The sequence below is a fragment of the Triturus cristatus genome, chromosome 7 (genome assembly GCF_964204655.1).
Source record: "Triturus cristatus chromosome 7, aTriCri1.1, whole genome shotgun sequence".
Taxonomy (NCBI): domain Eukaryota; kingdom Metazoa; phylum Chordata; class Amphibia; order Caudata; family Salamandridae; genus Triturus; species Triturus cristatus.
Genome location: NC_140590.1, coordinates 713,468,150 through 713,495,700, shown reverse-complemented (window position 1 = coordinate 713,495,700; position 27,551 = coordinate 713,468,150). Strand labels below are relative to the sequence as shown.

The 27,551-nt window shown below is 45.1% G+C and overlaps 2 long non-coding RNA genes across 2 annotated transcripts in view; both read left to right on the top strand.

Annotated features, from left to right (window-relative positions):
* Nucleotides 1–27,326, top strand: part of LOC146810395 (uncharacterized) — a 71,012-nt gene extending 43,686 nt beyond the window's left edge. Inside the window, exon 3 of the long non-coding RNA XR_014966585.1 lies at nt 27,301–27,326. This is a non-coding gene — a long non-coding RNA (uncharacterized LOC146810395). The remainder of the gene's footprint in view (nt 1–27,300) is intronic.
* On the top strand, nt 16,728–17,471 carry LOC146810396 (uncharacterized). The gene is made up of 4 exons (XR_014965682.1): nt 16,728–16,804; nt 16,894–16,990; nt 17,085–17,137; nt 17,244–17,471. It is a non-coding gene; the product is annotated as an uncharacterized LOC146810396 (long non-coding RNA).
* Nucleotides 27,327–27,551: the final 225 nt, after the last annotated feature.

The following is a 27,551-nucleotide window of genomic DNA, read 5'->3' as shown; positions in this document are numbered from 1 at the left end:
TGCGCTGGACCCACGGGGGTGGGACGCGGGGATTGGCGCCGGGGGCCCCTGGGGGGACCCGATCGACCCGTCCTGAGACGTGCGCTAGACACATGTACTGATGGCGCAAGCCGGTAAAACCACACTTCTTACACTGAATGTGCGAGGCATGCATACGGCGCGCAAGCGATACTCCATTTACGCATACATCAAGCGTCACCAGGTCTCATTGCAATCCTGCAGGAGACACACCTAACGGCGGGGGAGGTGACGAAACTGCGTAGGCGCTGGCGGGGGGCCCTTTATGCCACAACTTACTCAGCATTCGCCCGCGGTGCCCTCATATGGGTGCACCCGGGAGTACCTTTTCAGGAATTGTCACACGTCATAGATCCGCAGGGTCGCTATGTACTACTACTCGGTCGGTTAGATGGCCAGACGATATTACTGGGCAGTATTTATGGGCCGAACGTCGATCAATCCACATTCTGGGACACGCTGTCCAACCCCTTGAGCACATACACGCAGGTGCCGTGGATCCTGGGGGGCGATTACAATTGCGTATAAGACATAATCTTAGACAGATCTCACCCGCCCCTCCCCACCTCCCCCATTGTCACGCAGGCCAAACAGTTCACAACCTGGATGAGTCATTGGTCTCTGGCGGATGCTTGGCGGACTCGGAACCCCACAGCTAAACTTTACTCGTTCCACTCCAGACCACATAACCTTAGAGTGCGCCTGGACTGTTTCCTTTGTTCCCCCACCATCCTCTCTACCGTTCTGGACGCTGATTACCTGGGTAGAACTATATCAGACCATGACGCCCACGCGATCACATTGCAATGGCGCCCGCCGCATCCCCCCCGTCCCCGCTTGGCGCCTTCCACGGGACAGTCTTGAAGACCCGGTCTTCGGACAAACCTTGGCGGACCAGATCAGTCAATATTTCAGGGAGAACGCCAGTACGCGAGCTTCGGAATGGGATTCTTATAATGTTGTAAGTCGTGGCAATTGCATTCGTCATATTGCGGGGGTCCGACGGGTTTTAGAGGGGGACATTCAGCGGACGGAAGGGGCACTGGCCGCGCTCGCTAAGGAGATGGACCCCGCTAAAGCCACACCGGCAGCGTTAGCTAGTGCCAAGACTGAGTACGCCGCAGCATTGGCAAGCATGCATCGGTTCAATTTCGCGGCATACGCGGCTAGGGCCCACACAGGTGATCGCGCGGGCGCCCTATTGGTGTGGCTCCTACGGCAGGATTCGAGCCTTCCGACCATCACGGCCATTCGTGACGTCCAGGGTGCCTTGGTGTATTCGCAGGGGCAGATACTCAAGGCCTTTCAAGAGCATTATATGCGCTTGTACACTAGGTATCGGATGCCGCCCGGGCTGAGTTCCTGGACCGTGTACAGCTTCCCCGCATAGACAGCGATACGCGTCTGGACCTAGATCGCCCTCTCAAGGTGGCCGAGATTCGGCACGCCATGAAAGCGCTAGCCAATCGCAAGGCCCCTGTCCTGGATGGCCTCCCCCTTGAATTTTACCAGACTTTTGCATCCCAGCTGGTCCCCCAACTAGAATTGCAGCTCCAGGCCGCCCTAGACGCGGGAGTCCTACCTCACTCCATGCGCGAATCCGTGATAGTATCCCTCCTTAAACCAGATAGAGACCCGCATCAGCTAGGCTCCTACCGACCCATAACTCTATTGTCGGCGGATTACAAAATCTATGGGAAGGCCCTGGCGGACAGGTACACCACGATCCTCCCAAGGCTTGTCCACCCGGTTCAGAATGGATTCGTGCCTGGTAGGCACACCCCTTCTAACATCCGGCGGTTGTTCCACGTGCAGGACCAGGTGCGAGAACGGTTCCCTCGGGCAGCGTGTCTGGTGCTGGATCTCGAGAAGGCGTTTGACACGCTCTCCTGGGCCTACCTGTTTCAGGTCCTGCTACGCATGGGCTTCGGACCCAAACTGCTGGCTTACACTCTGCTCAGTTACTCCTCGCCCAGTTCCAGAGTACGTATAGGCCCTCATCTCGGACTCCTTCCCGATCCAGCGTGGTACCAGGCAGGGGTGCCCTCTCTCCCCCCTCCTATTTGCATTGGTGATGGAGCCGCTGGCGGCCCTGTTGCGCGGGGCGGGCGAGGAATGGGGCATCCCGATAGGCGATGCTACCCACGCAGTATCCCTGTACGCTGATGACGTACTCGTATACGTCCGGGACATCACGATCGACTTGACCCCTATATCACGCATCCTGCATGATTTTGCGGAGGTGACGGGCCTCCGGGTGAATTGGGCCAAGTCTACTGTCTATCCCTTAACGCAAGTCGTGCCCCAGGGTCCGATACGGATAGGAGATGTTGACATCTCGTGGAGCACCCAAGCGGTTCGGTACCTCGGCGTTTAAACTATATCATACGCCGCAAGATATCTATGAGGGGAATTACCGCACACTGATGGGTAACATCCGATCCCTGGTCCATTTCTGGAAGGGCCTCCACTTAGCTGTCCCCGGGAAAGATAGCTGCCGCGAAGATGATCCTGGTCCCGCGCCTGCTTTACCTCTTCTCCAATCTTCCGGTGGTTCCCCCGAGATCCCTGTTCCGGGAGTTGGATACCCTGCTTGGTACCCTCATTTGGGGCAACGGCTGCCGGCGTATTGCCCTGGCAAAACTGCAATTGCTCCTTGATCAGGGTGGGTTGGCGGCTCCCTCATTCGAAGCGTATTTCCTTGCCGCCCAATTACAGTGGGTGTCACGTTGGACGGCAGGACGGGCACAAGAGGAGTTGCTCACGGAGACTGGGCGGATTCCAGTCCCCGCTGTCCACCGCATGCTGCTGCCGGGCGCAGCACCGCCGTTATCCTGGCCCCTCCAGGTCATGACGGCTCGAGCCTGCTTGGCGCGTGTTCACCGACTCAGTCGGGGTACTCCCCTGTACTCTCCGCTGCTACCATTGGTGGGGCTCCCTAGGGGTCGGGCGTATTACACAGAGCAAATGATGCGGGTGTGGACGGATCATGCGGTGACGGAGGTGGGGATGCTGTTCTCCGGGGAGAGCCTACAGACCTTCGATGCACTGATCGGGGACTTCGAGCTTCCCGGGGGGGCAATTCCTTCGGCACAGGCAGCTTCTTACGGACTGCCGCAGGCCGTGGGGGGGGGGGGATCGATACAGAGCCCCCCGCGCACCCGGTCATCCATGCGGTGCTGCAGATGGGGGTAGGTCGCCACCTTGTCACTTGGATCTACAAAGCGGTAAGGACCCTGTGGAGTCCCACATTAGCGATCCTTGGAGAGCACTGGGAGGAGGACTTCCAACGGCCTCTACATGACGGGGAGTGGACCAGGGCTCTGGAATACACAAAAAAAGTGTCCCGCAACTATCTGTTTACGAACATACAGTTGCATATATTGCACAGGGTGTATCTAACCCCCGAAAAGTTGCAGAAATATTTCCCTAACGGTGTGTTTGGTTGCCCTAGATGCCCGGCGCCTGCTGCCTCGTTTAAGCACATGTTTTGGGATTGTCCGACGCTCTACAGTTACTGGCACACAATTCACACTGCCCTCAAAACGGTTCCAGGGTTCCAGGATCTGGACACATGGGAGGCGTGTGCGTTGGGTATTCACGGGCGACATAAACCGCAGAAAGTGGAGAGGAGGTTCGCCTTCCTGGTGTTGCTTCTTGCCAAACGAGGCATTGCTATGCACTGGAAGGTGCCAGGGGTGCCCCCTTTAGCGGCATGGGTGGGAGCAGTCAAGAAGTGGGGCAAGGCGGAGGAAACCACACTCAGAACGGAGGAGGCCCGGGGGATGCGCAAACACCCGATCTCCATGCCCTGGGCCATGTTAATGCACGCTTTCGCGCAGGAAACAGCGGCTGTGGCGAGCTCACGGCCGATTGACATCCCAGGGGCGCCCACGACTCCGGAGCCCACCCTGGGAAATGCGCAGGCAGTCCAAGCACCAGGTGCCTCGCAGAGGCAGACACCACAGGTCCCACCTCCAGATTCCTCATAGGCTATGATCGATGCACCCACCCCCCCCTGTCCCCTCCCCTCCTCCGCGTCCGCCCTGACCTTCCCCCACATGATGGTCCAGCTCTCGAGCGCATAGATACAAGTATTTCTGATAGGCGACATAGTGCACCCCCATTCCCTAGTTCTCTGCCCCCAGTTACTTCTTGGTTATTCAATGGCTGCACACCTATAGCCTCTACGACACCCCTCACAGGGGATCAATCACATTACACGGCGCCCCTGCGACGGGGCGATCACTGCGTGCTCTAGTGAGGCATACCCAGCGACTTGTCCCGGACACACACCGGCAGCCCCACTCAGGGTAGAGGCGAACGGCCCGAGGGCCCACGAGACTGCGAGACCGAAAGGGCTGTGACCGGGCGCCTCTGATATGTAAGTCTCTGTGATGCTGGCGATACCGCCTGTGCCTGCGTGTATTATTGTTTATAAATGCCAATAAAAATGTTTTACAAAAAAAATCACAGTGCATAAACAGTCCACAACCCATCTTCCTCTCTTATTAATTGTTGACTTTATGCTTGTCTTTCACTAGCATGAAAAACACAAGTAAATGCCAGTGCTGATCTACAATTTGTAAAATAAATGGACCGTGGAAGAAATTTCAAACAACCACGTCTAAACTAATTAATAGTATTTATTCAAACTACCTTTTTTTTTTTTTTTTTTTTTTTTTTTGTTAATTTGAATCTTGTATGAATTTTTTTTAGCACACCTACAATAAAGCACCACGTTAAATTATTACAAAAAACATGTACCACACAATTGACAAAAATGACTAAACTGCCAATTTGGCAGATATCCCAATTCACAAAAACATTCATACACCACTCCTCATTCATCAAAAGCACACTCATTCAAACAATCTGCCTTTGGTTGCCAGTAACATCAATTTGAATAAACCAAAGGTCTGCCCAAACATGGTAAAATGTTGACCAATTCAATTTGATGTGCATATATCCTATTGTTAGACAATCGTTTTACAGATAAGCAAAATACTTTTTATAATGCACCAAAAAAAAAACAGTTAACCAATGTTTGGTATCAAAACAGAAGAAGGTCTATGCGTTTCGAATCCCAATTTGTTTAACCCCTTCGCTGCTAGGCCTTTTCCCCTCCTGTGCTAAGCCTTTTTTGGGCTATTTAGGGTAGTGCGCGCTTAGGCCCCTGTAACTTTTTGACCACATTAGGTATCCACGCCAAATTTGCGTCCTTTTCTTCCAACATCATGGGGATTCTAAAGGTACCCAGGGTTTGTGGATTCTCCTAGAGGGTTCCCAGAAATTAGTCAAAATACAGCAACATTTTTTTTTTTTTTTTTTTTAAATGGGAAAAACGGGCTGTAAATGAAAGCTTCTGGGTTTTTCTCTGCAAATGGTATCAAAAAAGGGTTTGTGGGGCTGAAATCACCATTTCTCCAGCTTTTAGGGAATGACAGAATTTTGTCAGAAAACCAACATTTTTTACACAGTTTTGGCATTTTTCTGGGACATACCCTCTTTTTGCTATTTTTTTTGTGCTTTCAACCTCCTTCCAGTTAATGGTAGAAATGGGTACAGAAACAATAATGGACCCTGGAAAGCTATACATTTTTGAAAAGTAGACAAAATTCTGAATTCAGCAAGGGGTCATTTGTGTAGATCCATCAAGGTTTCTTTATAGAAACTAACAGTTAAATATAGGAAAAATTAAAAATTAGTTGAAAAAAGCAGCCTTTTGAGTCAACGTTTTCACCTGTAACTTCTTCTAATTATCACATCTCTTAGAAAGCAATGTACCGTTACATCCACTGGTCCTTCCTGGTTGTGGGGATATATAGGACTTGTAGGTTCACCAAGAGGCCAACGAACCCAGAGTAAAAAACTGAGCAGCATTTTGTAATGTATTTTTTTTTTTTTTGTTCCGGGTCTATAGCAATTATTGTGGGAAAATGTATACATGGAAAAATCGGTATGAAAGACACCTATGTATTTCTGAAATGGGAACAAACTACAGAGTTTAGAAACAGTGCATATTTGCACATTTTCGAAATTGGGAATACTCATACTTTCATGACAATTATTGGTCATTTTTCAAAATGACTTTTTTTTTACACAATGTCTTTCATTTGGAAGGGAGAAATGCATCCAAAATCAATAGGTAATAACAGTTGCTTTACGAATCTGAACTACCCTAAGTCTCACGATAAAAATGGTACCTCACTTGTGTGGGTAGGCATAGTGCCCACGACAGGAAGTGGCTCAAAACCTAAGCTGAACACACCACATTTTCACACTGAAATTTTACACTTTTTTTGCGAAGAGTCTAGCTGTAGTTTTTGAACCCTAGCCCTGCCGGCACCTAGGGAAACCTAGCAAACCTATACATTTTTGAAAACTAGACACCCAGGGGAATCCAGGATGGGGTGACTTGACTGCCTCCCACCATGGTCTGTTACCCAGAATCCCTTGTAAACGTAAAAAAATGACAAAACACATTTTCCCCACATTTCTGGGATGGAAAGTTCTGGAATCTGGGTGGATCCACAAATTTCCACCCACCCCGCGTTCCCCAAAGTCCTACGAGCAAAATGGTACCTCACTTGTGCGGGTCGGCCTAGTGCCCGCGACAGGAAACGGCGCAAAACGCAACGTGGTCACACCTCAATTTTGCAGTGAAAAATGACCCTTTTTTGGCAAAGTGACTAGCTGTAGTTTTTGAACCCTAGCCCTGCCGGCACCTAGGGAAACCTAGCAAACCTATACATTTTTGAAAACTAGACACCCGGGGAATCCAGGATGGGGTGACTTGACTGCCTCCCACCATGGTCTGTTACCCAGAATCCCTTGCAAACGTAAAAAAATGACAAAAAAAAACACATTTTCCCCACATTTCTGGGATGGAAAGTTCTGGAATCTGGGTGGATCCACAAATTTCCACCCACCCCGCGTTCCCCAAAGTCCTACGAGCAAAATGGTACCTCACTTGTGCGGGTCGGCCTAGTGCCCACGACAGGAAACGGCGCAAAACGCAACGTGGTCACACCTCAATTTTGCAGTGAAAAATGACCCTTTTTTGGCAAAGTGACTAGCTGTAGTTTTTGAACCCTAGCCCTGCCGGCACCTAGGGAAACCTAGCAAACCTATACATTTTTGAAAACTAGACACCCGGGGAATCCAGGATGGGGTGACTTGACTGCCTCCCACCATGGTCTGTTACCCAGAATCCCTTGCAAACGTAAAAAAATGACAAAAAAAAACACATTTTCCCCACATTTCTGGGATGGAAAGTTCTGGAATCTGCGTGGATCCACAAATTTCCACCCACCCCGCGTTCCCCAAAGTCCTACGAGAAAAATGGTACCTCACTTGTGCGGGTCGGCCTAGTGCCCACGACAGGAAACGGCGCAAAACGCAACGTGGTCACACCTCAATTTTGCAGTGAAAAATGACCCTTTTTTGGCAAAGTGACTAGCTGTAGTTTTTGAACCCTAGCCCTGCCGGCACCTAGGGAAACCTACCAAACCCAGACCTTTCTGAAAACTAGACACCCGGCGGCTTCCAAGGAAGTATGGCTTGCGTGGATCCCCCAACGTTTCCTTACCCAGAATCCCCTGCAAACCTCAATTTTTGCTGAAAAAATCACTTTTTTCACACATTTTGGGGTGGGAAAGTAGTGGCATCACCGGGCTCACACAAATTTACCACCACCCAGCGTTCCCCCAGGTCTCCCGGTAAAAATGGTGCCTCACTTGTGTGGGGGGCCCAAGTACCCGCGGCAGGCAAGGGCCCAAAACGTAGTGAGGCGACATCAAAATGGCCTATGGCAAAACCACCTGGTTTTGCAAGGGGGGTCACTTTGGTTTTTGGCCCGGTGCTCGGCGGCCATCTAGGGAAACCTACCAAACCCACGCACTTCTGAAAACTGGACACCCGGCGGCTTCCAGGGAGGTATGGCTTGCGTGGATCCCCCAACGTTTCCTTACCCAGAATCCCCTGCAAACCTCAATTTTTGCTGGAAAAAAAAAATCACTTTTTTCACACATTTTGGGGTGGGAAAGTAGTGGCATCACCGGGCTCACACAAATTTACCACCACCCAGCGTTCCCCCAGGTCTCCCGGTAAAAATGGTGCCTCACTTGTGTGGGAGGCCCAAGTACCCGCGGCAGGCAAGGGCCCAAAACCTAGTGAGGCAACATTTGGGATAGGCAATGTTGATGTCGCCTCACTACATTTTTGGCCCTTGCCTGCCGCGGGTACTTGGCCTCCCACACAAGTGAGGCACCATTTTTACCGGGAGACCTGGGGGAACGCTGGGTGGTGGTAAATTTGTGTGAGCCCGGTGATGCCACTACTTTCCCACCCCAAAATGTGTGAAAAGTGATTTTTTTTTTTCAGCAAAAATTGAGGTTTGCAGGGGATTCTGGGTAAGGAAACGTTGGGGGATCCACGCAAGCCATACCTCCCTGGAAGCCGCCGGGTGTCTAGTTTTCAGAAATGCGTGGGTTTGGTAGGTTTCCCTAGATGGCCGCCGAGCACCGGGCCAAAAACCAAAGTGACCCCCCTTGCAAAACCAGGTGGTTTTGCCATAGGCCATTTTGATGTCGCCTCACTACGTTTTGGGCCCTTGCCTGCCGCGGGTACTTGGGCCTCCCACACAAGTGAGGCACCATTTTTACCGGGAGACCTGGGGGAACGCTGGGTGGTGGTAAATTTGTGTGAGCCCGGTGATGCCACTACTTTCCCACCCCAAAATGTGTGAAAAAAGTGATTTTTTTTTTCAGCAAAAATTGAGGTTTGCAGGGGATTCTGGGTAAGGAAACGTTGGGGGATCCATGCAAGCCATACCTCCCTGGAAGCCGCCGGGTGTCTAGTTTTCAGAAATGCGTGGGTTTGGTAGGTTTCCCTAGATGGCCGCCGAGCACCAGGCCAAAAACCAAAGTGATCCCCCTTGCAAAACCAGATTATCTATTGTTCCTACAGCGTGAGAATTTTGGAATAATATTGCAAAGAAAATGTGGCAGACATTTTGAGGTTTGCAGGACATTGGGGATAAAAATTTTTTTGTAATTCACAATAGAGACATCACCATGAACTCCCATGGGTTTCCGACAATATCTACAGTTGGTGGGTTATTCTTGCATGGAAAGTGTAACTTGGCAGAGAAACTAAAGACAAAGATTCCTGCACAACCATCTATTCCTCAAACACACACACATACTGGTTGGATTTGGCACGAGGGCGAGTCATGGTTCAGTGTATTAAATTTTATTAACAAGAGATTTCACAAAATTGAAATGCACTGTCAATAATTAAATTCACAAAAAACCAAACCAATGACTCGCAGCTCGTGAGCTGTAAAGCCACGTCAAGGTACCAATCACTTTACAGGCCATTCACACACCTTTCATACGTGATACAAACAAGACCATTCGCACCACCAGGCACAAAAGCAACACATTACAAAATTCACCAAAAAGGGACAAGGTACACCCTGCTTCAGAAAGAAAAATATTACTGCACAGCCATCTAATCCGCAAGCACACACACATACTGGTTGGATTTGGCACGAGGGTGAGTGATGGTTCAGTAGATACAATTGTATTAGCAAGTGATTTCACAGAAATGAAATGCACTGGTAATAATTGAAAGGGCTAGAAACTGAACCATTGACTCACAGCTCGTGAGCTGTAAAGCCACGACAAGGCACCAACCTCTTTACAGGCCATTCATACACCTTTCATACGTGTGAGACATACAAAACCATTCACACCGCCAGCCGCGGGCCCATCACATAACAAAACTCACACCAGCACACAGCGCCATTCAAGGGCCCATCACTTTCACACGCCCACATTCCTGACGCAGCAACTACACAGGCTGATGGATTGCGTGGAGTGGCACTCAGCTAGCAGTGTGTGTAGTGACCAGCAGAAAGTCACTACTCACACACAGCCAGCAGAGCACCAGTCCACACACACCGCTAGCCAAACACCAGTTCACGCAAACCGCTAGCCAAGCGCCAGTCCACGGACACCACCAGCCAAGCACCAGTCCGCACACACCACCAGTCCACGCACACCGCCAGCCAAGTACCAGTCCACGCACACCGCCTGCCAAGCTCCAGTCCACGCACACCGCCTGCCAAGCTCCAGTCCACGCACACCGCCTGCCAAGCTCCAGTCCACGCACACCGCCTGCCAAGCTCCAGTCCACGCACACCGCCTGCCAAGCTCCAGTCCACGCACACTGCCAGCCAAGCTCCAGTCCACGCACACCACCAGCCACGCACCAGTCCACGCACACCGCCAGTCCATGCACACCGCCAGCCAAGCACCATTCCACGCACACCACCAACCAAGTGCCAGTCCACACACACCAACAGCCAAGCGCAAGCCTACACACACCGCCATCACATTTAGGATTTTTTTTTTTTTTTTTTTAAACACAAACAAATTGCAAATAGATACAAATCTTCTAACAGAAAATCAGCAACTAAATACATTGCACTAACACCAACCTTGAAACAGAATCAAATTATCCAAAGAATACAGACCAGGCACTTCACTTTACCACTCAAGAATCCTCCCAAAAATTCTTTTGTGTGTGGTACGCTCTAAAACAAGCAGAGAGACACAGTGCAGGATGAGAAGGACAGTCGGGGCAGTACATACGACTCTCCTTCCGCAAACCTTTTCGCCAACACTCTACATCTCCTACTGGGAAAATCTTTTGCGGGTGTGGGAGGAATGTGATCTGGAAAGTGGCGTTCTTTCAATCTAGCAACATCCTCCACCAGTCCAACTCTAGGAACACTTGCCTGTTCCACTACAACAAGGCTGCCTATTACAGACTCCTGAAACTTAGCAAAAGTCATCTTTGACTCAGGGCAAGAATCCTGGAACACAACAAAAGCATTAAACATTGCCATGTGGAAAAGATGGATAGCCAACTTCTTGTACCAAATGTAAGCCTTACGAAGAGCAGTGTAAGGTTCCAACCTCTGATCTACTCTGTCAACACCACCCATGTGCCTATTATAGTCTAAAATGCACACAGGTTTGCGCGCTTCAGCGACCTGACCCCAAACAGTCACAGGTGCAGTGCTTTCATCATGGATGGTAGTCAGCATGTAGACATCTCTCCTGTCTGTAAACTTCACAGCAAGAAGCTCCTGGCAACGCAACGCACTGCACTGTCCCCGCACAAGCTTTTGACAAACAAGTTCTTTCGGGAAACCTTTACGGTTAGAGCGGATTGTGCCACAAGCAAGAGTGTCCACTTTGGCCAATTCCCTGAACAACCGCACACCAGTGTAGAAGTTATCTACATATAAATGGTGGCCTTTGAGAAAATTGTTTGGGAACTTGGAAGAGGATTTTTTAACAGTCACTCCAAAAGTGGACGGACAACCAGGGAGGTTAAACCTAGATTCCTTACCGGTGTACACCCTGAAATTAGAGACATATCCAGTCCTACTGTCACACAGCATATACAGCTTTATTCCATAGCGTGCCCTCTTACTAGGAATGTATTGCCTAAAAACCAAGCGGCCCTTGAACAACACCAAAGACTCATCCACTGCAATTTGTTTCCCAGGAGCATAGATCTCAGGAAATCGATCAACAAAGTGATCAAGGACAGGCCTAATCTTAAAAAGACGGTCAGTCAGGGTGATCTCGTGGCAACGCTAAACCATTATCAACAAAATGCATCATCCGAAGCAGTAGCAAATACCTGTCACGACTCATGACTGCCAGAAAAATAGACGTTGCCATCAAGGGACTGCTAGACCAATATGAAGACATTGATGGCTTCCTTAGCAAGCCCGTCAAAAAAGTTAAACCCAAGAACTTCTTCATCTCCAACATTTGTGGGAGTCCACCGGGTAGCTCTAGAGTGTGGCTTAAGACTGGCACAGTTGTCCCTCAAAAACTGTTCGGCATACAAATTAGTCTGCTCAACAATCTCTGCAAAAAACACATCGTCCATAAACAACTGAAAAATTGACCGGCAAAAAGTTTTCAGTATTCACTCTAGACCCTGGAACACCAGTAAACTCTGGCAATGCCGGCTGCACCATGCCAGGGGCAACCCAGAGGTCATCACTTTCAAAGGAAAGCCTTGCAGCCCCAGCCTGCAGCCCAGAAGCCTCTTGCCGCACTACACCAACAGGAAGCCTTGCAGCCCCAGCCTGCAACCCAGATGCCTCTTGCCGCACTATCGGCACATCAGTCTCCTCCTCTAACACAGGCACTTCATCCGCACTAAGAGTATCTTCATCATCCGATGACTCCATACGGAGAGACAACTCACTGCCAGAATCGTCCCCTGCCTCCTCTCCCTCAGATGCAGAGTCAGTCTCTGAACCAATATCAGAGGAAGACTCCAACAGCAAACCAACAACCTGCTGAGCAGTCATCCTGCGGCTAGCCATTATACTTACTAAGATAGAAGACTGCACAAACAAGTCAACAACAACCAACAATGTGCAAACCAAGTAAGTAAAGAAATGTGTACCTTTATCACAAAGATCAATGTACTCAAAAACTATACAATCCAATTACAAGAGACAGCTGCACTCACCAGAAACCAACTCTGCAGTGACACAGCAAAAACCAACGATTTCAAACTAGAAAGAAGAAAAAAAAACAAATTACTCACAAGACAACAAAATACACATCGAGCACCAATGCAAAAAGTTTTTGACACTCAAAAAACAAACATACTGCTATTATTACACCATTTGCAAAATAAATTCATGCAGAGAAATCAAACACATTTACATTGTACAAAAAAGAGTCTCTTACCAAACTACACAAACAGCAGAACCGCCAGAAACAACACGGCAAACTGAAAAGAGCAAAAGCCTTCACCTAGAACAAAAAAGTAAAAAAAAAAAAAACATTACTATTGCGATTCACAAAAAATAAAACAATAAACATTACAACATGCTATATTACTACCCAAATGGTCAATCGGGTTATGTTCCAGGTGGGGCAGAAAACAGCAGGGAAAACACAGAAGGGAAAAAAAGGCTACTCTGTCCCGGGGCGGGTGGGCCAAATACATATTGTAAAAATTGCCCCCTGGAAGCGACACAAAGGGGTTTTCTGCCCCCCCCCCTGGGGCCAGAAAAGTCTGTGGAGTAATTATCCCCCAGGGAAGCGACCCTTGCCCAAGGGGTCGCTTCCCATAACAATATTACGAAATTCCCTGGTGTCTAGTGGGCTTTTCTGCCCCCCCTGGGGGCAGAAACGGACCGAAAGTGGACCGATCTGCCCCCCGGGGGGGCAGAAAAGTCTTTCACATATTCACCCCCAGGGAAGCGACCCTTGCCCAAGGGGTCGCTTCCAAAATGGCCAAAAACATCATCCCTGGGGTCTAGTGGGGGCATTCCTGTCCCACGATCGCGACGCTGTGCGCGATCGTGGGACAGGAATGCCCAGCATTGAGACATCAGGGGAGAGGAAATACTCTTTCCTCTCCCCCGATGCCTCAAGGCCCTGGAATTCCGCCCCCCCCCCCCGCAACACAGCACCAAAACACTTACCCTTCCCGTTGGACGCGCTGGAAGAAATGAATTCCAGCGCATCCAACGCTTCCTGATGATGCCGGCGCGCGCTATGCGCGCTGACGTCATCAGGAAGCGTGGGGGGGCTCGGGGGTGGCAGCGGAAACTCTTCCGCTGCCATCCCCCTCTGTGGGGGCACGATCGATGCCCCAGGGGGGGAGCGCCAGCGCTTCCCCCAGGGGCTGTGCTCATGACGGAGCGGTTCCGTCATGAGCACTGCTCAACCGATGCTCATGACGGAACCGTTCCGTCATGAGCATCGAAGGGGTTAAACGGAGGGGTTCTCTTCAGGACCAAGACACTGAAAAATGGAAAAAGAGAGGAAGTTTTTGACTTAAAATAATAATTACACAATGACCCAAGAGTGCATCGGCGGTACCCGCCGCCAAATTATGACAAGTCTTACCGAAATGGCAGCGCATTTGTGGATGCCCTTTCTATATTCACGAGTAGGAACAACTATAACAACAAAAGTGAAAAAGAAAATAAAAAAAGGCTTGACTTTCGTTCCCCACAAGGAGTACAGATTTCATTAAGATGAAAACCGAAACAATCGAATTCTGTCGGAAAATCAGACTTTAAATGTTTTTTGCTGGGAACGATTTCATCACTATGAATGAAGTCACAGGGTCACGGAAAAAATCTAATTTCTGTCCCCCTGCAAATAAGATACCAAAGGAAGTAGTAACGTTTGAGAGAACCATTTTGTCTGCGATCACCAATATGGAAAAGAGGTCCAAATATGTTAAACACAACATTACAAAGGCACAACGGGATGTCCTAGATTCATTAAAAAATGATCCATCTGTGACCATCAAACAGGCGGACAAGGGGGGCTCGATCATGGTCTGGGGGACCCCAGAGTACACAACAGAAGTGCTCAAACAATTAAATGATCCGATTTGCTATAAACTCCTCTCAAAGGACCCCACGTTTGAACTCCAGGGGCATCTTTTCGACATCTTTAAGAAGGGCTTTGAGCAGGGATTTCTAGGTCCAAAAGAGTACAACTATTTACAAAACAAGCATCCTAGAATTCCATTTTTTTACGTACTGCCCAAAGTGCATAAGAATGAGACTTCTCCGCCAGGTAGGCCGATAGTCTCAGGTTGTGACTGTTTGAGCCAATTTCGAAGTACGTCTTTTTTTTTTTCTTTTTTTTTCTTTTCTTAAACCATTCATGCGAGGTGCCATCTTACCTCCAAGACACCACAGATTTTATTAACAAACTGGAGGATGTCATATTCGAAACAGACAAAGATATAATGGTGACACTGGATGTCACTTCATTATATACCCAAATTCCACCAGATGAAGCTTTGGCTGTCTTATCGTACTTTTTGGATAGAAGACCTAGACCAGTGAGGGTACCCACTGAATTCATTGTTGAATTGGCAAGTTTTGCTCTTTCATTTGGCAGCGTGTTTTTCTATCAAACAAAAGGTGTAGCATTGGGTTACCCATTTGCCCCAGAATTGGCAGTACTGTACATGTCAATGTACGAAGAAAAATTCATTTACAACAATAACCCGTTCAAGCACTTTATAACAACCTGGCTGCGGTTTATAGATGACCTCTTCATGACATGGACTGGAAACTGCGACCAATTGATGCAGTTTTTTGATTGGCTCAACCAGAGATCTTCAGATATCAAGTTCAGCATTAATTTCTCATCCGTAAAGATACCGTTCCTGGATGTTGAAGTTTTTCCAGCTGAAGGACGTTTAGTGACAACATTATATACTAAACCCTCAGACAGGAACAAGGCTCTTCTATTTTCAAGTAATCACCCTAGAAGCTTAAAAGAGAACTTACCCTATGGACAGTTTTTAAGAATTCGGCGCAATTGCTTTTTTAAGGATGATTACAGTACTCATGCAAATAACCTTGTTGAAAAATTACGGGACCGAGGTTATCCCAAAAAATTGGTGAAAACAGCTATGAAGAGAGCCTGTTGGACCCCCAGGGAAACATTGCTGAACAGAAAAGAGAAATCCTCTACAGAACGCCAAGTATTCGTTACCACATTTTGCCCCAATTCTAACCAACTAAAAAAAGTGATTCACCAGAATTGGCATCTGATTAAGAACTTGGATCCAACTTTGGAGAGTTCCCCCTTATTTGCTTTCAAGAGAGAAAAGCGTGGCTAATCATATAGTCAGGGCATCATCCAAAAAGAACATTGAACCAACATTAAGACAAATGATGGGTTTAACACCTATAAAAGGACATCACAAATGTGGTACTTGGGTGTGTTGCGACCAAACGATCGAAGGAGCTTTGTTCTCCCATAAAGGCATTCATTGGAAGCACAACACTTTCTCGAATTGCAAGACAAAATATGTGATTTATGGAATAGTTTGCCCGTGTCCGATGCTATACATCGGAAAAACTAATCCGGAGATCCGACCTAGAATAACGCAACACAAATCCCGGATCAGGAAGAATGTCGTGACTGCCCCACTCGTCAACCATTGGCAAAAAATGACACATAGGGAAAAAGATCTCCGTTGGACCATTATTTCTAAAGTGGAACGTGATCCTCGAGGAGGTGACCTGGAGTTAAAGCTTTCACAACGTGAAGCAATGTTAATTGTGAAATTTGACACTGCAATTTCTGGTTTAAACGAATTATCAAAAATGTATAGACTGTAAGGATGGTAGTTGGCCGACCACAATATATTCTACATTTTTCAAAGACTTTTGAGCCATCAAACATATTATTAGACAAATTTCATCTGTCGTACATGAATAGCTTTTTAAAAAAAAAAACTTTTGGGAACTTTTATTGGTTGACATATGGTATTCCTTATCAATGCCATCCCACGTGGGCCATCAACAAATATGGCTTGGTTTGTATATTCTATAACCACATTTGGCATTCAATCAAGCTGATCAAGTGGATTAATATCGCTTTGTCATTTTTTCATTCTCATTTGGACTATTAACTACATTTCCCAGAATCCATTTAGATCTAACACGGAAGTGTTGGCTTAAAAGCCATTGATTCTCTCACTGTCGTAAAACGTTTTCTCCGCTACGAATTAGGTAAATTCAGTTTGTACGTGACATCGGCCCGTTAGTGTTTTTGGGTTGGACATTTTTCGAGCTTTGATTGAATTACGTTCTATTTGTTGGTTTCAGACCTGTTGGTTCCCGTTAAGAATTTATCAGACAGCCGAGGGATCCTTTGATCTGCAGGGTCAGTGTTGGAGCACTTGTAAGGTAGGTCCCTGCTCCATTCTTGGATTTATGTTTTAAATATGGCCATCCTTATTTCGTTTACTTAAGAAATCTTCTGCTTTCCCTTGCAGCACGGAGCGTCATGCTCCTATTGAATCACATGTGATGAAAATGATTCGACAGAGGCAGTAGCCTCATTTTTTCACCTTGGGAATATTTACCACTATAGTAAGTCGACTAGCATCAAACAAAGCCTTGACAGACTTTTCTATTCTTCGTTTACTATTTTGATTTCTTTCCTTTTTCACTTTTGTTGTTATAGTTGTTCCTACTCGTGAATACAGAAAGGGCATCCACAAATGCGCTGCCATTTCGGTAAGACGTGTCATAATTTGGTGGCGGGTAGCGCTGATGCACTCTTGGGTCATTGTATAATTATTATTTTAAGTCAAAAACTTCCTCTCTTTTTTCTATTTTTCAGTGTCTTGGTCCTGAAGAGAACCCCTCCGTTTAAACAAATTGGGGTTCGAAACGCATAGACCTTCCTCTGTTTTAATACCAAACATTGGTTAACTGGTTTCTTTTGGTGCATTATAAAGTATTTTGCTTATCTGTAAAACGATTGTCTAACAATAGGATATATGCACCTCAAATTGAATTGGTCAACATTTTACCATGTTTGGGCAGACCTTTGGTTTATTCAAATGGATGTTACTGGCAACCAAAGGCAGATTGTTTGAATGAGTGTGCTTTTGATGAATGAGGAGTGGTGTATGAATGTTTTTGTGAATTGGGATATCTGCCAAATTGGCAGTTTAGTCATTTTTGTCAATTGTGAGGTACATGTTTTTTGTAATAATTTAACGTGATGCTTTATTGTATGTGCACTAAAAAAAAAATCATATAAGATTCAACTGAACAAAAAAAGATGTAGTTTGAATAAATACTATTAATTAGTTTAGACGTGGTTGTTTGAAATTTCTTCTACGGTCCATTTATTTTACAAATTGTAGATCAGCACTGGCATTTACTTGGGTTTTTCATGCTTTTGGGCTCAGCCTTGCTGATTAGAGCCACACCCATTCTTGTTCCTGTGTCTTTTACTAGCTGCAGCACTTTTTACCTTTTGGCTAGGTTTGCGCTATAGAAATATCCCATACATTATGAACACTCTTTCCACCTCGTGTTGGGCTCTGAATGTTATGAGTTGTTTTGCTTGAGAAAGGAGTATTGTTTTTGAGGTGACATGCAGTATCTCCCTTGATATCCACAATCTACCAGCGCACAGACCCTAATTCATGATTTGTTTTCACCCCAAGGTTAAGTATATTTGTGAGGATACAAAGTGTTATAAGGTCTGTGACCTAAGGAAAAGAATATGCAATTACTAGTTTATGGCAGTACCGGTTTTCTTATTTTGTACTCCCTTTTGGGAATTTGAGTGGGGCCAGCACTACAAGTTGCAAAACGATTGGTACAGGTAAGTAACATTTTCTGTTTGCAGCATGAACCGCTGTACCCAAATACCTAATACAATGGCTTGTGAGCAGAAGACTGCTTGAACAGCGCTTCAAGTACGGCTGTCTGACTTGTCTTTCTTGACAGGTATGAATAGCCACACATTAAAGCTTAGTGAATATGTGGATGGAAGTCTAAATGGCAGCTTTACAAATTTCTGCTTGTGGGATATTACTCGAGAAGGCCATTGCGACTTCTTTTTGCTAGTGGAATGCAACATAATTACATCCTGTTTGGCTTTGACATATTGGAGCTGAATACATCTAAGGATCCACCTTGCCAGTCCTACCTTTGAGATTGTGTTGCTGAAGTAAGGTGTGCATGTGCAAAAGCAACAAACCATTGCTTCGTTTTCTTACTGAACTGAATAATATTAACCTGATACATGATGGCCCTCCCTCATTTACTGTGTTTAGTGTATTTTCTGCCAGCTTTTGTGGCTGAGAGATAAAGGAAAGTAAAATGATAGACTGTTTTACACGAAAAGGCAATTCAACTTCTGGGAAAAATAGGGTGTGTTCACAGCACAATTCTGTACAGTAACTGCAAAAAGGGTTCTTCCACAAATACGCTTGACGTTTACTAACTTTCTTGAGGGCGGCAAGGGCCACAAGGAATATTACATTCCATTACATAATTTGTAGTGGATACACATTGAGCGGAGTGAGTGAGTGAGTGAGGATAATATAGTGGCCACAAGAAGGGGCCGGAAGCAGGCTCAGTCATTACCCTTTTAAGACTTCCATGAAGGCCTTAATGACAAGGATTTTAAAAAGAGCTACATTTTGCATCTATGCGGCTATTGCCGCTAGGTGTACTTGCATGAAACTGTAGAGTAGCTGCGGAACCTCTCACACTGTGTGTTTTGCTTACAGTAACAGTGCATTTAATGTCCTTGTACAAATCTAGAATATTTACCAGGAGTTCGAGAATAACCATGCAATCTGTTGTCAGATGCCGGTTGCACTTGAACTAACTGGTATTCTCCTGTTGTGATTCACACTACTCTAGATTAAAACTGCTATTCTTTCATTTCAATTTGATTGATTATTCTGGTTCTTCAATCGGCATTCACCCTGCCCGTCCACAGAATCCCTGTTTACTGCCTGTGGAGAAGATGGCAGACAAGGTTCTGAATGCTGTGATTAGTGCAAAACATGGCTAAGCGTTTCCGTTAAGCTACAAAGCATGCACCTTTAGTAGATTTTCTAGCTCCTTTTAAAATGTCCACACATTGTTACTGGACTGTGATTAACCACATTGTAAAATCTCAGGCGCCAGTGACAAGATTGAATAACTTGAGGTTAGGATGAACTAACTGACCTTAATGCTAACTTAGCAAGTCGGCCAGAGTTGTTGCTTTTCCAGATGTTGAATGACCATCTCTAACAGTAAGAGAAAACCACTTTGCCAGTCCACGTCATGGCAATGAGAATTTCTGTTTGCCACAGATTTTGCACTACATAAGGAATTTGTGGCATTAAGGGATAGTGTGAAGAAATATCCGTGCCTCAAAGTTAGGTGCTTCAGAGTCTCCTGTCCTTGATTTTGAGGCCTTTTGACATCTAATGTGGGTGGCTCTGACTGTCGAGCATTCTTTGAAGGAGAACCCTTGGTGAAAATATGGTACTCTCCGGACCGGGGCAAACACAAGGAGGTGATGGACGGAGCGCTAAAACTTTCCGGACACTCACCCCCGTCACAGATCTGGGTTGAATCCATCATCGTTCTTTAGCTCACTTCGCCACCCCAGTTCAGACCCAGCCATATGCAAATCAGTCTTGACCCTGTCCCTCGTGGGAACAGTCCAGCTCGAACTGCCAAGCCAGGTCTTCCCTGGACCAGAAACAATCATCCTGGGACCAGTTTCGGGGAAACACCCCTCATCAGCCAGGCGAGCTCGAATCCAGTGGCAAAGTGATCAAGGGACCCACCTCTAGAAAAACTTTGCCAACTTGGGGCATTCCTTGCCATGGAGCTAAGACTGATTTCGAGGTCACGCTGGAGAGGGGGAAGGGCTATGTCTTTTCATGGGTGTGGGTGTTGTGTGGTCTTTGTTGTTGTGTCTCGAGACCTATGGTATGGTCCTAGCACAGGTTGTCCTGTGCAGACTTCATTGGGGCTGCTGGAGCCTCTTAATCTCTAGGGTCAGAGACTTCAGTGGTCAAAGGGTTTGGACTGTGCTCCGGATGTGCTTCCATTCTTTGACATTTCCAGTGACCGCACCAGACTTTGTCTCAAAAAAGTCCAGGAGCTACATTAGTGCAAGAACACAACTCTCTGGCAGTGAGGGCTTAGAACAAGGGCGCACTGGTGTTTAATCTGGGAAATTTCATAGTTTCACCTTCACGCTCATCTTAATGTGGTCCCACTGCCACTGGGCCGCGTCAGAATAAAATTCAATCCTTAGCCACAAAGGAGCTTGTAAATATCAATCCATCATTTATACAATAGTTCAAAGAATCCTAATCTCGAACCGCTCGCTCATTACGATCCAATCACAAATGGTCTCTTGGGAGTCTTTTGGTTGAGTTTTCAATTCCAAATTTTATTCAATCCGTTATACATCAATAGAAGCAGTCAAATCAATCCAGCCAATGCGTTTCGTCCTCTATGGACATCATGAGGGCTGTAAATTTAAAACCAGCATATCATTTATAATGAGAACTCCAAATCATTTCTATTCAATTCAAACTTGATTTGTCCTTTTACCAATTCATATAAATTCATAATACCCCAAAACAACCTCCAAGACTCCCTGCCTATATCCAATCTGTATACTAACATGTCTTAAATGATACATCCTTGACATATTTCCTCTTTGGATCAATAGCTTCAGTGCATAGCATCTAGTTCTATCTCTGTTTTCTAAATAAATGTGAAATTCATAATAGTGCCCCCAGATCCATCCAATAAAATCAATACAAAATGCTGTGCCTTTTCCTGTGTAAATGCCCTAGTCTCATAGTCGCAATTATAAGTGAAGTGAACTTCTCATCCTTCATGTCTATTCAACCATATGTTCACTTCTCCCTTCCCTGAGCAGATGCCAAAATCACAAAATATAACTCAAATGAACATTACCTCGCGATCACAATTGGCACACGAATTCTATTCTTCAGTATGTTTTGCTTGTTTGACCCAAATACGTCCTTTTGTTACCATTTTCTTCTAGAATAAAAGAGTACGGATAAAGTCCCAGTTTATCTTAAAATCACCTCATCCTTCCATAAAAGTATTTGTGAACGCATGCAAAATAAATCGCTTCCCAATGATAAACCTGCCTATTTCCATTCCTCTCCTGGGTCCCATTCTTTATACCGGTCTCCCGGCTGCTGACCCCCAATCGTCGTACTGTTGGTGGGAAAACCTCCCTCTCCTCCGGCTTTCAAAAACATAGCAGTCTCACCAAATACACAGTACCAAAAATATTTCTGTCTACAAAAATCCTGCTGACCGAGGTAATGGGGCATTTATGCAGGAAAAGGCGCAGCATTTTGTGTTTATTTTATTGGATTGATCTGGGGGCACTATTATGAATTCAACATTAATTTAGAAAACTGAGAGATAGACCTAGATGCTATGCACTGGGGCTATTGATCCAATGAGGGAATATGTCAAGGATGTGTTGTTTAAGACATGATGTTTGTTGACAGATTGTATATAGGCATGGAGTCTTGGAGGTTTTTTTGGGGTATTATGAATTTGTATGAATTAGTAAAAGGACATCTCAAGTTTGAATAGAAATGATTTGGAATATGCTTGTTTTAAATGTACAGCCCTGATGTCCATAGAGGATGAAACACATTGGCTAGATTTATTTGACTGCTTCTATTAATGTATAATGGATTGAATAAAATTTAGAACTGAAAAATCAACCAAAAGACTCCCAAGAGACCATTTGTGATTGGATCGTAATGAGCGAGTGGATTGAGATTAGGATTCTTTGAACTATTGTATAAATGATGGATTGATATTTACAAGCTCCTTTGTGGCTAAGGATTAAATTACTGCATAGTGCACCTACTTTCTATCCAGTTAGTGCAAAATTGTCTTCTTGCAGCAATGGGAATGCTCTGCACAATAAACATGTGCATTTGTCGTGGCCCTTTGAGACACAAAGGTTACAGACCCTATGTTGGCATAGCCACAAGACTTTTCTACTGCAAAAGGGGCAAAATACAAGAAGAGTTCAGTAATGGAACTGGACACATGAGTAATAAATCATGGCCTTTATTCATTTAGCCAGTCTGATTTAAACTCCGTAGGTCCATACAGGATCTCCAATTCCCTTTTTTTCTGTAATTACCACAGGAGAGATCCAATTGGATGTCTCATTTGGTTTTAATCACTCCACTCTCAAGCATTCCCATAAACAGTTTTTTTACCTCCTCTTACCAAAATGGGTACTCTTCTGAGCTTGTGTTGTAAAGAAACTGCTCCATGTTTCAATTTAATTTCATGTACGTATCTCTTTAATTCTCCCATATCCACCCTGAAAAGGATTTTTGCCCCAGTAGAATTTCCTCAAGCGTATTATCTTCAACCACCATTTCCTGTTGGGACGCCCATGAGTTAATGATAATGTGGAGGTCTTATTCATGGAACCCCCCTAAAATGGAAGGTCCCGATTCAGCCACCTTCACATGTCTGTCTTTGAAGGTGATATCTGTAACCATGTGCCCTATGATATCTATTGGCTCTCCTTGGTGCCCACCAGGGTTGATATCTTTAGGTAATGGCCATACCCAAGGTCACTCATTAGTAAATTTTCTCATGGGTATAATGGTATACAACAACGCTGAGTCAATCATTAACTCAGCTGTCCTGCCTCTGATTGTGAATTGTGCTTTTGATCAGTTCAACCTGCCTGCTATCTCAGAATCGTCACTTGCACACAATATTCTGTTTGACAGTGTACCATATATGTCTGTAGTGTCTTCCATCAATGTTGCTACGTTTCCTTTTCCATTGTCCTTGTCCCGGCACATCCTGGCGAAATGCCCCTTTCGTCCACACTTCTTACATTCCTTTCCTATTACATAACAATTCTTGGTGTCCGAAGTATGATAATCACTACCATACTAACTGCATGTTTTGTTGTATGTTTTACTATTGTTGCCTGATTTTGCATTTTTATTTGCCCACCTAGGTGTTGAAGTTGTTGCAGCAACTTCTCCTTCTACTGATGATACATCACTGCCCCCTTTAACTACATTCTGTTCCATTTCCTGCCTGCAGTTTTCCAGTAACTCTACAACTTTTGCTATTTCTATGGTATCTTTCAAAGAGGGGTCTTTTGCTGGCCACAACCTTTCCTGCTCCTGCCCTTTAAAATGAGTTGATCTCTAATCATTTGATATGTCATGGCCCCAAATTTGCATTTGATTGATAACTCCCTTAACAATTTTATAAACTCATCTACATATTCACCAGACGTTTGTGGTTGAGTTGCCATCCACGTCACAAAAATCTAGTGATGGAACTGGATGTAGGAGTAATAAATCATGGCCTTTATTCATGTAGCTAGTAGCTCTCAATGTGGTACTTTTCTTCACCAGTCAGCCAGCAACTCCCAGTGAACAGAACACCACAGCAGATGACAATACATATGGAATGCCTGTTGGTACAGACATTCTGATGTCTAAATCAACTGATATGTAAACTACAAGTAACACAGAGCATTTCACATACCATGGCCCCAAACCAGTAATTCTCCTGTGAACTTGCACCATCCTCTTTGATTCAGATAATCCCCATGTGATAGATGTTTTTTTTGTATTCTGCTTTGATGCAGTCTTGGGAGAACTTTGTCTCCTGATCACCCTGTGTTAAAAGTTTTTTTTCAATATGGAGTGGTAACAGAGTTGCTGAAACATGTTTAAACCGGGCTACTGAAAAAAAACAGAATCTGAGGTGGAATCTGTATACCGCTTCTTTGTGTATTTCAGGGGAGGTTCCACGATTCAGCTCAAAATTGACCCCCTCTAAAAAAAATAAACCTCTTGTAACATTTTGAGCTCAACAGTAGAGGCCAAGAGTGTGTACTGCATGTGCCCTCCAGCAACACATGCTGCAGACACAATAGTTGCACAGTCAAGCATAAATCCAAATTAGCAGTGGTCACTGTAATTGTTGGTACACACAGTCATTCAGTCTAAATACGCATCCACACAAAATCTAGTACACCAGTCACTAGATATTTAATTTAGACACACCTCACTGATATACCTCGAGACTAATTTTATTTATTTATATATATATATATATATATATATATATATATATATAATTTTTTTTTTTTTTTTAATTATTATAAAAATGTTTTTCCAAGTTCCAGTGTCATTGTAAAAACGTAGTTATGCTGATACGTTAGTCACTAAAGTCACCTGATGGTGGACTCACTGGATAATTTATAGTCTTCCACTTAATTGTTTATGTATATGTGTTAATATGGATCAGTTTAAGGGCCATGTTCCATGCCCTTAGTTGCCATTTCTATGAACGCATCTCAGGTGTTGTCACATCGGGTTGGTGGACTTCAGACTAGATTCACCTACACACACCTAAACATCTTGGAATTTATAGTACCAGCCTCCAAACACCCAACGATTAAAGTAGTATGGATTCTCAAAGACAGCACTACCACTGTGTACCACTCACAGCTTAGCATAAAATATTTGGCATTGACAAAACACATAAATCTGTTTTCAGAGCATGTACGAAGTGGTGAACAATCTGCAGGCAGATTGAGCTTCAGTCATCAACCAATAAACAGGTGATAATGTAATCCCATATTCCTACAGAAGTATTTCCTGCAGTGAGGCACATCAGACTTGCATGTGTTTCAAATGATGAAAAATGCTGAATTCTTTAGCTACTTTTTCAGGTACCCACAACTCCAGTCCCTGGAGGGAACGGTTTGTACATTGGTCAGGGATAATTGCTTCTTCTTTTCCTCTACCTACACTTCTACCATATGTAGTGTGGAAGATGTGACAAGCTCCAATGACCATGTAGTATCTACATGCGGTGCTATTTTGCACTAGCTTTGTGCCTAAGATCCAATGAAAACCAAGCTCTTGTCTTTCTCTTGCCTCCCGCACAAGTCACCACATATACAGGAATATGATACCCAGTTGTAGAAGTGGAGAATAGTGTAAGAGGTAGAACAAAGACACAAGACTCCAACATAGTGCTTGCTCATTAATTGGCTGGCCAATAAAGTCTGTGGGATGTAGTGAAAGTTTACCTGACCAGGTTATATCTGAGCAACTGTGTTTGTTTAACCAACTCTCTTAACTTCAATACTGGATGGTTAATTACTGAAAGCTAAACAGAAAAATAAGTATTTCACATATACATTTATACTTCTCCCTGTGCTTAAGATAAAAACCTCAAGCTTTTTCACTACATGCTCTTAGGTGAAAGATAAATTATAGTTTCGATTTGACTTCTTTAGAACTTCAACATGATCAATACTGTTTCCAACCTGTTGTTTTCTAATCTTGGCACTAATATAAGTGTTCTGAAACTGAACTTTATACATGACATATGTAAATACATATGCAATAATCTACATCAAGTCATCCCCATTTCACAGTGCAACATAGTAAATAGCCTCATTCTAACTAGTTCAAACAAATGCTCAAGATAATAGTTAAAAGTTTGTTTTCATCAGTAACACAACTTCCCGATACTACTTTGTACTTCAGTTGTCCATTCAAAACAATCCTTTGAAGAGCGACGAGCCCTTGCGAAGACATTCGGTATCCATGAAGCGAGGCCCTGGCTGCGTGAACATTGTAGCACGATTGCTTAGCAAAGGGCACCTTGAACTCCGAGGAGAATAATACCCAATAATCCGAGATGGCTGATGTCTTATTCCGACATGCAGAGAGTTGTTGGCCTCCTGGGAACCGTAGTGCATTGCTGGACGCTGCTGCGCAGCTTTAGTGTAAACCCCGCCAGCAGTCCGAGATGACTGCCAGCTTTTCCATCCCTGAAAGGCACCTAGCACAAGTGCATTTAAATTACAGCCTCCACATGCATGCTCACACAAGCAGAATTTCTAGCCACGAATCTGAACATGCTGTCCATGGTTGTCCCATTGAAGGTAAATGTTTGATAGAGCGCTTCAAAACACTACCACTTATGTCAGAACAAACTGTCTGGTTTTCCAGCAGGACACACATGGAGTACTGGCACTCCCGGTCCAGCTGTCCTATGCTCAGGCTGCTCAGCTCTGCTGTCTGAGTGTGTGACGAAGGAGATGGCAAAGCAAGGGATCATGCACTGAAGCTGCTGAGTCAGCATGTCATAGGTCGTATGCATGCACTATATGCCATCTGATTCTCTTTCTTGACCACATTCTACTTGTAAGGAAGGGATACAATGGCTTTCTTAATAATATACCCTCTGCGGACATCTGTATGATGGCTGAAAGGTATTACTATGTGAATTTCATGCCAAGAGAGAAGCTCTTCTAACAGCCAATAAGGATGAGTTGCTCACTCTTCACCTGTAGCATAGCTACATTAATGGGGTTGAGTCATTAATGGAGTTCCGTACTACGCTACCTGCATAGAAAAATGTATGCTGAGTTTAGAGGTTTTTTTTTCTTTCTCAATAAAACGCGGATGTCGAGGGTCACTTGGATTAAGCAGCCCTTTCTTCTGGAAACCGATTGTCTGTTTAGTGAGGTGGAATCTAGGGACTCGGTCATTTAGATGGTAGTGACATCATATGCATTTTGCTCTTTTAAATTGTTGTATCGCGCGCAAAAAAAAATCCTTTTTGAAACAATGTAAACATTTTATGGCTATGCTTTAAAAGACAATGTCAAATATTCTGATATTAATATATATATATATTTTTTATAACTCGATAAACAGTAATGTCTATGCAAGAAAATCTGTATACGGTGCACGGTCATGGCTTGCCAGTTCCATGAGAGGATAACTGAGTCTCCTTCATGCGTGTTATGTTTTTAACAGTCTTGCTGTCGCTTGTCTCACCAGGGAAAGAACGTTTCGAAGTAACGCCGCTGCTCCCACCGGAGACTTGTGCTTGATGGAGGTACCGGTCGGACCGAAGAAAAGTTCAGCTTCGCAGAGATTCCTTTCAGCCTCACTTGGGCTGGGATTTCTAAATGATGTGGTATTGAAGAAACACACAAACACAACTGTCTGCCGTGCACAGGCATGGAATCTCACCCTAGTCTGAGGCTGTAATGCGGCACACCAGCGTTTATTGCTGTGGATGCCAAGCG